The 13,281-nt window shown below is 38.5% G+C and overlaps 1 pseudogene across 1 annotated transcript in view; it reads right to left on the reverse strand.

Moving 5' to 3' along the window:
• Positions 1 to 13,281, reverse strand: part of LOC146677979 (histone H1 pseudogene) — a 148,832-nt pseudogene that overhangs the window by 38,426 nt on the left and 97,125 nt on the right. The window lies entirely within an intron of this gene.

Raw genomic sequence — 13,281 nt, forward strand, 5'->3', positions numbered from 1 at the left:
TAGTGTATGCTTTTTATATTTTTAGTAGTGTGTCACATAAACAGCAAATATTGTCAAAAAAGTGAGAAATCTTCGGGGGTGCTTTGATTTTAGCCCAAAAATGGGCTAAAATCGCCCCTGCTTTGTACAGTTAAAGCTAGCAGTTACTACATGACGAAACACCAACGTTATCTCTTTTCTGTGTTTATACACAGGTCACGCTGATTACTGAACAAAAACCCAAAGATCAGCAGTTAATCGAATTTATTTGGCGACTGAAACATGTAGGACACATAAGAACATCAGGAAATAAAAACCCGATACATATAACCTCAGTAAAAGAAGTCAGTGTCAGCGGGCGTTATTACAGCTGTGTACCGGGCCCCTCGCTTTGTCGGTGGTAATAACAGCTCCATTGCTTTGCCGTGAGACTGGGCAGACATCTCCAAAATCATCGAAGCACTTTTGCAAAGAGGCTGTATCTTGACAAACCGACCAGACATCTGAAGATTAAACCACTACATTCTCGGCTAAACAAATATTAAAACGGTATTTGGTGACACACAAACAGGGTTTTTCAAAGTTCAGTTCTGTTAGTTTCCACATGCCGGTTGTTGTGTGCTAAAAACAATGGCCACTAGGCCAAAGCAATGGTTTTGACTCAATCGGCGTTAACCCCGCCCCCTGAGTTTGATGGGGGAGTTTGACAGATAAAATAAATTCATGGTACACCATTAAATAATTATTTAAATGTGGCAATAATTAATTAAAATGTGAAATAAATAAATAATTAGTTAAATGTGTCAATAATTAATTAATTAAATGTGTCAATTAATTAATTATTTCCCATTTTAATTAATTATTGCCACATTCAATTAATTATTTAATGGTGTATTTAATGAATTCATTATGGCAGTCCTGGCGTTCCATACTGGAGAGGAATCGTATGTATTTATATTTAGAAACTGCTTCTATGAATACACCCAAAAACATCTCAATGGATGTGAAACAATCCTTGAGCCTCAGAAACAAAGCTAATCCATTAGAAAGAGAGAATATTTTTAGTAAGTTTTGCTTTCAGAAAAACAAACAAACAAAGGAGCAAAAAATAACATAAATAGATAAATAATACCAAAAACATATTTGCAGCTGAGCTAGATCAAATATTAGCTTGGATGTCCAAGGAAGGCAATAGTGGTAGACGATGTCAGGATCCTCTTTATTGTAATAGCGTAGGATTTTATTTATGGTAAATATCTGGAAATATATAGAAACTTTTGTTAGAGTATATGATATCATTACCCAAATCTGCTGTGAAAAAGAGACTTAAGAGCAGAACGACCAGATTAGGCTTTGCTGTCCCAAGAATGTCGTGGGTTTTTTTGGTAATTCAGCTGAGATTAAACTTTACCAGAGTGACGCGGAAAAAATACTATTTGCTTGTGACAGTGGTTAGCAGCATCACCTGACAGGAAGAAGGCTCCTGGTTCAAAAAATTTAAATAATAGAAACATTCCCCTCATGATTGGTTTCTTCCAGGTACTTTGGCTTTCTTTCACAGGTCAAAAACTATTAGGTGATTTTAAATTGGGTATAAATGATAAACTTTACAGAAAAAAGCACTGTGTGAACGTATGGCTAAATGAGGCTTGTAGTGTAAATCAGTAAGTGCTATAAAAATGCTAGTGCGTTTACAAGATCTGAAGCATACTCCAAGTACATCACTTGAGGCAGTGTGATGCAAATCAATGCATAGCCTCCAATGATACTGTCACTAAGGTTTATTGATGAAATGACAGTAGAAAGAAGCAGCTAAATGAACTACATGTAAATAGAGGTATTCATTATGCTATTCCATCCAAATGCAGCAAAACTGAATGGAAAAGATTCCATGGTACATATGGAGGATCAAATGAGCCTGAAAAAGCCATCCACTAGTTTTTGAAACCCAAAACAGCTTAATATTTTGAATATATTCTTTAGGCACAGATTCCTTGTAAATGATCCTTAACAAAGTATTAAATATTTTTACAACGTTAATTTGTCCAGTTACGTTTGAATTTGTAATTCCTCAGAGATTTATCTATTTTTTTCCAGCCTCCTCCTTTATTCAGCATAATTTACAGGCGTTTCCACCCAACTACTGTCAACATTTGTGGGAAAAATCTGTGTTACCACAAGGTTTGTTATCAGTGTTCTGCAGTTTGTTATTTCAGCAGACAGGAGACAGACAGACCTAAAGTTTAAAGACAACATTATCATGTTATAAACAACATTGATTGCTGAGAATCCACAATTTAAGTATCTCTGTTTCTTTCTTTCCTCCTCTTAGTTTAACTTTTGCACAAGGTTTATTACACTGCAAGCTTGCTTATTGTGAACAACATGGTCACCTAAATTGTTCTGTCTCTGTATACAGCATTAGGCCTTGAAATGGGAAAAAAATCCCATTTGTCCCCATTCTTCTCTGCAATCAGAGTTCACTTGTTCATGATTGAGGGGCTTGGTAAATCAGCTTTGCACTGACAAATTCATTTTGAATTCGTTTTGTACTTTAAAGAAAGGAAATATAATGACCTACAGGTGCAAAACCATGCTTCCACATCATCTCACATCCATGAGTATGTGGAAAATAGCACAGTTTTTGTACAGTACAGTGTATTTTTAGTAAAAACAGAAGTGCAGACTTTCAGATTTACTTCAAGGGCTTTGACAAAATTGGTGTATTAACAGTGAAAGAATTACAGCAATTTTTATAGCCTTATATTTCAAATTAATTGGACAAATTACCATAATTTTAAATATAAAAAATATTTTAAGATTTCATTGGAAATCCTTTGAATTTAATGCCTGCCTGAAGTTCAGAAATCATAGATAATCATCAGATGCTGTTTTTCCTCCCAAAATATGTTCTTCTAGGACTCTACTGCAGTCATATTAACTTGCTGCTTGTCTCCAGTAAATGAAAAGCATGCTCTACTGGATTCAGACCAGGTGACTGACTCGACCACTGAGGAATATCTTATGTCTTGGGTTGATTTTGCAGTATGCTCTCGGTGCATTACAAGTTTGCGCCGTGAATCTATTTTATCCGTTGAAAGGACTAACGCTGGGAGTCTGCAGTTCAGTCAATCTTATCTTGATGGTTTGATTTTAACATCAACTGAAGTGGTGTAGCTTACAGAGCAAGAAAACAGCAAAACAAAACACTAAGCTGTATCATTGCCCAAATCCATATGGACCTGACTGTAAATGAAAAGAGAGTTTAAGGAATATTCCTCATTTTGGTTTTATGGAAGAAAGCCACTCAAATCCCTTTGAGTATGCAGAGGTAAGGTATGACCATTTGCACCTACTGCTTTATCCGGGTGTTAAATAATAAATGCACATACTACTGCTGCTGGCTAAGACACTGAAAAGCGAACGTCTGTGGATTCAGTGCAGTTGGCTATGGGGTTCAGACCAATTTAAAAGAAAGTACTGTATAGCTGCGGGTACATTTGCTTTAAAGTGGAAATGAACGTGTATGATCAGAGACACTAAAATCAAAAGAAAGGTACTGCAGGAAATTCCTTGAGGCAAACCACAAATTGACTTATTAGACACACAAAAAAAATAGTTCAGGAAGAATACTTTGAATATGTCACAGATTCTCTGCACTTACTTTACCAGTACAATATTATTTACTAATATTTGATGTGAATAGTAGACATAACAGATGAATGTGCTCCCAGTATCAACAAACACAAGCAATTATGCACACAAGCATCATGAGATGCCATTTTACAATTTGTGACACAGCAGGACACGACAAGAAGGTTTCTTTGCTTAATTGAATCTGCAGTATAATTTGAGACTACAGGCATGCTTGTTTTGTTTATTTCGGTTCAGTCACCAGGGTTGTCTGCAGTTAGGTCAGGTTCATAAATGAGGAGGTTACCGAGTGACTTTGACAGTCTTCACCCTTAAATGCGGCACTATAATTAACGTTTTCCATAGAGTATTTCCCCAAATTTAAGTAGTGGCTTTGCCGAAACCCAATCTTAACTGATAAAAATGTTGAATCTGTAAGCAAGGGACAAGATTTCTGATTTCCATTTGTAGTCTGAGTAGTATAGCCCAGTCACATTTGATCAGTGTTTGCTCGCATGCAGTTAAACAGTCAGTGTGAAGAGCAAATGAGTGAATGCATTAGTTGAATTGCAATCTTGACACCACTTACTATTGTCTCATGACAATTCGTCTTTTGATGAACTTTTTAAAAATCATCTGCATTCATAAACCATAACCAGGGCAGGGAAAAGATTTAAGCCTTGATATCTGCCACCTACACCAGAAGTCCAGAAATACCATCTGCCAGAGGCAAAGTCATTAGGCCATAACTGAGGTTTTTCCAAACATGCATGAACTTAACCAGAAACACCTTTAGAGTGCTTAATCTGCCACAATTTGTTTGAATGGAAATGGGGTGGCAGCATTACTGGTCAATATTCTGGGGGAAAATCTAGGCTGCAGGCATCCCCAAGACTTACACCAAAACCCTTATTAATGAACCCTACTCTGCCTTAATAATAAAGCATAAGTCAAAGAAATGCCAGGCTTCTAACCTAAACAACAACAACAAAACAACACCTACTAACTGCTCCTATGTGCCCAAAACTTACAGTGTACCATTTACAAAGGTTGGGATGCAGAAAGGGGAGTGGTGGATGGAGTATAGAATATAGAAAGGTTGATGTAATCCAGTGGTTCAATCCAGAGGATGGATAGCATTGTGGTGCGTGGTTCACTGTCACGTCACAACAAGAAGGTTCTGGATGTGAGTCCACCGCCTGGCTTGGGCCTTTCTGTATGGGGTTTGCATGTTTTCCCCATGTCTGTATGGTTCCTCTCCAGCTATTGGATGTTCCTACACATTCAAAAGACATGCATAGGGCCAAGATAACTGGTGACTCTAAATTGGCCATAGGTGTGAATGTGAGCGTGAGCGACTGTCTGTCTCTCTTCCCCAGCTGTCATATGCCTCTCGCCCTGACAGCTGGGATAAACTCCTGACCAACTGTGACCTTAAATCGGATAAGCGGAAGAAAATGGATGGATGAATGATCCAGTTTTTTTTAACAGCATATTAGGAGTGTATATTTATAATGATGGATATCGACACAAAAAGTTCACAACTGAACTGAACAACGAAAATAAGAACTCTCATAACCACTGACACATTCTTGTGGGTGTGTACATTATGCATAACTTGTCAATAACCTAATTTACATAAGCAGTTAAGAATGGAAGGAGACACAACTTGTATATTTTTCATTTTAAATGTTTTCCCAAATGAGAGTTTAATCCGCTGAACTTTTTCTGGTTTTCATGAGCTCTCTGCAAGCAGAAGCCTGAAAGCACTGCCTGCGTTTAGGTTCCCTAGAAACTGTGTTTTGTAGAGAGGCATAATCCAAATATATTGCAATGACTTCATCAGACCTCAGGTCACAGCTCTAGTATATAGAATCTATCGTTCATGACTCAAAAATAATTGAGTGGAACAGCATGGTGCCATATGTTGAATTGACTTTTGGACAAATCACATTCAACCAATGGCCACCAGCTGTGATGGATCACATGAGAGTCGCTCCAGACGTCTCTCACTGATAATATTTTGACTCATTATCAGCAGCTATCAGACTTTGCCTTAACCTTGACCGTGTTATTACAGTCCACTCTTGAATCACAATCTTAAAAGTGCACGAGAGCTTTCAACTGTGACTCTTCTAATGAGACGCACAGCTTCACAGAGTGAAGGTGTCTCTTTGGCTAAATTGGTTCTACACATTACTGAGGCTGAGTGTTGTTTCTGACAGATGATGTGAACACGATGTAAGCATGATGAAATGAAACGCAAATATCCAAAAGATAAACTAACGGCCAACAGATAGATTTATTTATTTATTTATTTGTACTGATTTTGGTTGGTTTAATATCACCAGTTGATTTTGTTGCCTGATTCGTTTCATTTGTTTTAGTGCAGGAGATATACACTGTGCATATGTCCATAAAAAATGAAATGTTTCTCAAAATTACCTTTAATAGAATAAGTTTTTTTCCTTAGTTACTTACAGAGAGGAATTTAGGAAACTACTGCAGGACAAAGTTTGTGAGTTTTAAGTTATGTTTCTGCATAAACATGACCTGAAATATCATCAGATTTTCTAAAGTCCTGAAACCGGATAACCAAGGTAAACAAAACAAAATAATTAGATGTCATTTTTTTTATTGAGGGAAGTTATATACAAATAAATTTCTATGTGTAGAAAAACCTTTGCTTTCAGTAATGTGATCCCCTAGTCCAGGAGTAGTGCCAAGAAGACATTTATTGTTTCATCTAGCATCGTCTTATAGAAATTTTAGGTCATTTTCATAGAACAACTTTAACTTTTACCTGGTAGAAAATATTATGATGCTTCTGGTGACATTTAATATGGCCTGTATTTATATAGCACTTTACTAGTCCCTAAGGACCCCAAAGCGCTTTACATATCCAGTCATTCACCCATTCACACACACATTCACACACTGGTGATGGCAGCTACATTGTAGCCACAGCCACCCTGGGGCGCACTGACAGAGGCGAGGCTGCCGGACACTGGCGCCACCGGGGGTTCACAGACATTTCACCATAGCTTTATGCTGTATAACAAAGTAAACTAATGTGGTAGTCGCTTACTAATTATTAAAAAAAATAAAAACACATTGTTCACTGGAGATTGTCATTTAACAGTCAAGCAAGCTACTGTATGTGTTACTGCCTATGAGCTATGCATTTGCATTTATTGCCTTCATTCATAATTCAGGTGACAAATGGTGTAAACCACGTTTGTATTTTTACCTAATGAATAACTGACTCTTTTCTTTGTAAATCAAACTAACAGCCCCCACAAATGCACCACACTCTGACTAACACTGAGCTGGCACACAATCTGATAAAAAGACGTAAGAAAGTGGAGAGTGGGCTGATTGCAGAGGAAAGATAACAGCATCACTGGGTGAGAAATAGTAGTCAGGAAACTATCACTGGGCACTTGCCCAACTAGGTCAACTTTATAGCTACTTTTTTTTTCTGTGCAAATCAGAATTTTAATACCAGCAGGACCTTGGAGAGTTTATTGTTAAATCCTTCATTAGCTTTCATATAGACTCTCACCACCCTTTGTGCTGTAAATCTGCTTGGAAATGATCATGGATGTGTTGTAAACCGTTATGTTTTATTATTCCTCTCCACCCACTATATTATTTCTTTTAGTGTATCACCCGTTCAGGACAGCTAATTGAGTTGTAAGTAGTCAACAGGCCTGTGAAGCTCCTGTGGGAACATTAACATAGCAACACCACAACAATGAATGTGTTATCAGGCTTTGCCATGGTAACATAAAGACAACTTTTAATGAGTGCGTCTATGCTGGGAAGCTGTTGTTGTGTTAATGGAATTTTTAAAGGAATATTAATTAGTAGAGTGAAAGGAAATGTAAAGTGGTTGTTTTTAAATGACAAGCAAGCTGGAAGGATGATTTCCTCTTTGTCAAAGCCTATTTCCAAAGTGCAGAGGCACACAGCCTTGCTGAACCTGTGGCAACGGTTGAAATGGCATAGTCGTACTGATGATTAGCTGTCATATTTAAAGCTATATGGGAATTAGCTGATGTTTTTGGAAATATAGTTCCACCTTAAGGAAACACTTAAAACTTCTAGGTGTTCTCTGCGTTCCTGTTGGTTTAAATGCAAATGCAAACACTTGCCCACACACACAAATACTTAACAAGCATTAGCAAAAGCAAAAAAAATGTTTTTAAGCTCTTAATCCCAGTGCTGTACACTGGGTTATATTACCATGTAAGGTAGGTTGTATGAGGAAAGAAGCGGCTCAGCCAGCAGTGGCTGCTGCTCAGTAGGTCCGCCCGTGAGAGCTCAACCAGCAAAAGATGTAAAAGTATTTAGAGGTGTGAAATGAACCCTAGATTGTGAGAATGAGCCACCAGTGGATATAAGATATGTGCCTGTTGACTTTTCTGCAGGGTTTTTTTTTCTCTATGGGGATCTGAATATGTTTGCTTTTCTATGCAAGACTTAAGAGTTGGCAGAGAACCATGAGCCTAAGGTTCTGTTTGGCAGCTGATATGTGCATTTCTTGTGGCAGGCTGGAGAATTTTGTGTTTGGCCAATGGCTGTATTTATCAAACTTGAAAGAATTACAATAGGGAAAGTTGTAAAGAGCCAGCTTAGGAGAAAAAGTATAAGCAAAAATTAGTGTGTGAAAAATCACTTCTCTATGAAGGAATGTAGGCATAAACTTTAAGTTTAATTAATAGACATAGTTATAATTAGATTAAAAGAATTACATGGCAGTTTTGCCATTGTTCATTATGTTAGAAATCTTATATAAAAAGCTGAAGTCAAGATTTTTTAAAATCGCGTTGAGCAATAGTTCTCCTGGCTTTCCAAAGGTTGGCTGCTTCTTATTTTATTTTTTAGTCCAGTCCTTGTACTTGTAACCATTTTCAGAGGACTGTATGTTTGTTAAGCTACTTAACACTGACTCGTGAATCTTTCAAGCATAAAATGACAGCAAAATCAAGCAGATTGTCACGGCTGTGACGGCAGACGTGTGGGGTTGTGGTATAAGGACCCAAACGCGGGCACTGACGTAGATATGGAGAGTGAGCTTTATTTAGTGAGGTGAACAGGATACAGGAGGAACGGAGAATGACATACAGAGAAACCAAGAGAAACATAAACTGAGAAAACTAACAAAACTGACTTAAAAACCTACATACAGCAGAAACACGGGGAGACAACAAAGACAGACCAGCAACAAGCAGGAGAAAACACAGGGCTTATATACTCACGGGGGCAATCAGGGAATGGGATACAGGAGGGCACCACAGCTGGGTGGTGACGAGCAGTGTTGGGAAGGTTACTTTTAAAATGTATTCCATTACAGATTACAGAATACATTTTGGGGCATGTATTCTGTAATCTGTAATCTGTAACGTATTCCGTTACGTTACTCAATGACAGTAACATATTCTGAATACTTTGGATTACTTAATATATTATCATGCTTTTTACAACTACATGAATGTACTATTGCTGTGTGATTTATTACTATTACTGAAGGTCCGCGGCTCCTAACCGTAGTAAAGGGACCTCTGACTAATACGGCGGGGTCCCTGTCGGCTCGTAGCCAAAAAATAGCTTTACTTTGTTGTGTGGGTCAACTTTGCTAGCGAGAGACAGAGAGAGGCGTTGAAAGGCTGCTCCAACGGAACTTATTGTTTCTGAGGAAAACACGAACACAGTGTACAGTCGAGTCTTAATAGTGTACTTACTCTTCTTGGCTGCAGTGGTTATTATTATATTTACATGCTTCCAGCTCCCGTTTCTGCTCAGTGACAACTCTGCTTTTCCACTCTCCTTTTTCTCCCTCCTCGCGCTCACAGACACATAGGTCGTGTCCAAATTCATGGGCTGCATCCTCCTGAGGACCCGGCCTTCGCGGTCTACATGGGCCGGGTCCTCAGAAGGTCGGGTAGGCCGGAAGTAAACGGCCGTGAAATTGGACGGTCTAGCCTTCTGATTAGCGTCACCGCTGTCTCGGTGGAGTTTAATAAACTCGGCCGTCTGCTCCTTGCTATCTAAAATATAACAGGACGCTGGGGTAAACTCTCGACCGTCTCACACGTCTGTTTAATCAGTTTTCTGTTTGACGTTTAGTCAGCTGTGTGAAAACCAAGGAGGAACCCACCCGGGGGATTAATAAAGTTTTATTTTATCTAATCTAATAACTTTAATCTCAGCCAAACAGATTGACTCACGAACAAACAAAACACTGAAAAAAGCCCAACAATAACATTTTTGGGTTGTCTAAGTGACTTATATATTACGTTTAACCCGAGCAGCGAAAGTCCGCGGTGATCTGAAAATGATGCGCCGGGAGTTGTGCCGTTCTCGGCCGCATCAGTAACCCTCGAGCTCCCAGCTAGCTGTCGAGCTGGTGGGTAGCAGACGTCTCCGAAAACGTCGAAGCACTTTTGCAAATATGCAATATCTTGATAAACCGAGCAAATATTTGATGTTTACACAGCTACTTTCTCGCCTGAAAATATGTTAAAAGTTTATTTTGTGACCCAGAAAGATTAGTATGAGTAATTTTAAAACTTAGTAGCGGCCGCCATTGTTGGAAACTGGAGTTTGGCTGGGCCGCGCTATGAATTCTGGGATATGGTAGGCCACGAAAGACGCACCCGACCCATCCTTCAAATTCGGGGAAAAGGAGGACGCATTTGTCGGCTGCATTTGGAGGAGTCTACGAATTTGGAATTTTCTGTCAAACAAAACCCAAACAGTCCTGACCCGCCACAATATGAAACAGGAAGTACCGCCGTGTAATCCATTTATTTCAACAAAGTAACTGTATTCTGAATACCACCTTTTTAAACGGTAACTGTAACGGAATACAGTTACTCATATTTTGTATTTTAAATACGTAACGGCGGTACATGTATCCCGTTACTCCCCAACACTGCTGACGAGACAGGGGAAACGTAAAGTGAACACACTGACATAAGACAAGAACCTTCAAAGTAAAACAGGAAATACAACAGGTATGCAAAGACACGAGCTTAACACAAGACATGGCAACAGGGAGGAAACACAAAGACATGGGACCAGGGCAGGCACAGAGACACAGAAGAAAAGGAGCTCGAAATACAAAACCTGAAAACAAGAAATTCCCAACAAGAATGAACCTAAAACATAAGATAATAATCAAAACCAAAACCACTGAGTCCTCAGACTCAGGACCATGACACAGATATCAGACAACTTAGCAAAAAATTATAATTTATCCCCCTTTCTTTATTGAAATTAAGGACAGGCAGTGTGTAGTGTGTCCTTAAAAAATTCAGAAACTGGACAAGTGATCTAAAGCAGATGAATAGTAAATCTAAAATCAATTCTTAAGACACAAGAAAAAATATCCAGCAAAGACCCTGACTGGACAGATGCATTGCGCCCTTTACCGAAGGCTTATCAGAAAATGGTCTCAAAGGAGGGGTGACTGTCAGGATGCCATCCATTAGTGAGGGGAAAGGGGAGGTGGTCAGGAGAGAGATGAGTATGAGTGGCATCTGTAAAACACGGTTGAGACCCTGTCACGGGTTGGGGCTGCATTACAGCCACGGTGTTTTGTTAAAATTGATGGAATTATGAACACAGATAAGCACTGTCACATTTTGAGCCACCATACAATGCAATGTGGAAAGCGTTTTATTGGTAACAACTTTGTATTTCACCATGGCAATGATGCGAAACACTGGCAACGTGATAAAAGTCACCTTGATAGAACACCCTACAATGAAACACAATCAGCATCATTAAAGCAGTCTGGGATCATCTTAACAGGTAACAGAAGAGAAGGCAGCCACCATATAAAGAAGTGTTTTGAACGTCCTTCAAGAAGCATGGAGAACTATTGCTGAATAGTGCTTGAAGAAATTACAAGAAAGCTTGCCTAAGAGATTTCAGGCTGTGTTAAAAATAAAAGTCGTCATAACTAATATTGTTTTTTAAACTCATTAGAATTCTATACAAAGTGCATGAAAATTTTTTTGCCTTATATATCACATTTCCCTGTATATTCGTACATCCATCCTTCCATTCTCTACTGGAGCCTATCCCAGCTGTCTTAGGGCAAGACGCAGGGTACACCCTGACAGGTCGCCAGTCTGTCGCAGCGCTAACACATAGACACTTTCACACTCACATTCACTCCCACATTCATACCTATGGGCAATTTAGAGTTTCCAATTAACCTATCCCCACCAACTTATACTAATATTTGCACATGTTCCAGTAAATACCTGCACCTATTTCCCTTTGTCTTAGCAAAATATAAAGAGATAAGTGGTGGCTCAATACTTTTGCACAGTAGGATAATAACTGTTATATAAACAAACTGAAAATCATGGAGTTTATAACATTACATTAACACACTATATACAGTATTCACATAGCAAGTAAATATCCTGTTTGGCTTTGAAATCAAATACAAAACGCATCTGGAACGACCACATTTTTGGTATTTATAAGCGTCTCAGCTATGACAGCAATACCTCTAATTATCTTTTAGTGCGAAAGTTTACTTTTAGCTGTCTGATAAATGTTGGTTCTCTTTGTCAGGTTAAGTGTTTTTGGCCTTATTGTTCAAACATTTTGTCACATTGTGGAGGAGTACAGGGTCTGTGTATATGTGTGCGTACACACTTGTATTACTCATGTTACTGGGGCATACCTGTGATTATACAGTCACAATGTGAGGACCCGCCTCACTTTGGAAAAAAGTCATCATAACTTAAACTACTACTGAGTTCAGAGGGGGCTGGTTTAGGGACAAGGTACTGTTGGGTCTCCAGTAAATTAATGTAAGGTAGCGTAATGTTATTTCAAGTGACATAAACAGAAGTGGTGAGAACAACTGCATGGGGATCATAGGTCACTGAGACAGGCAGTACCAAGAGTGCTGTTGAACTTGAGTGCAAGTTAAACAAATAACCACATCATGAGGACTATAGATGACATGCTGTAAAATTCAGTGTAGAGCCAGTTGTACCTTTCCTTTGTGACAAACAGCAGAACTGAAATGAGGGTTGAGATTATGAAGCACTCATGTCAATGAGATACAGGGATGTGGTCATAAAAAAAGAATCAGATCTCAGAAGCTTAAAATGTAATTCAGGTTTTGACCTCAGACATTTTCATTTACCAATTCTTCTACTTTACTGGGCAGCAGGGAAAGAAAATTAAGACTTTTTTATTCATCTTATGCTTCTGTCTTTATAACCATGGCCAGGGACTCTAACATAGTCACTCCATGACTATGTTAGAGTGTCAGACCCAACTAATTTGACGACAATTGGCAAGTTCATAAAGACACTTCGAAAATTACTCTTGGAAGGATATGATATTGAAAAAGACAATCACCCATTGTATGTATAAATATGTCAACTCGTATTTAAATTATAAATATCGTGCCAGCCTTGTTGATATAAGTTTTCTTGTGTATTGTGTGGAATATGTGATGAGGAGAATTAGGTAAATATGTGGGATTAATAAGATGTTGAGCAGGGGTAGGAGTTAATAAGTATGTGCATACTTCTTCCTACTCCTTTTCAGACCAGACAACTGTTATCTCATGTTAGACGAATGTGTTTTATTTTATTATATTTTTCTTGTTTGTCTGTACAAATACGT

The sequence above is a fragment of the Rhamphochromis longiceps genome, linkage group LG2, assembly GCF_057381845.1.
Source record: "Rhamphochromis longiceps isolate RC_006_pf linkage group LG2, R_longiceps_female_GT1.1, whole genome shotgun sequence".
Lineage (NCBI taxonomy): Eukaryota > Metazoa > Chordata > Actinopteri > Cichliformes > Cichlidae > Rhamphochromis > Rhamphochromis longiceps.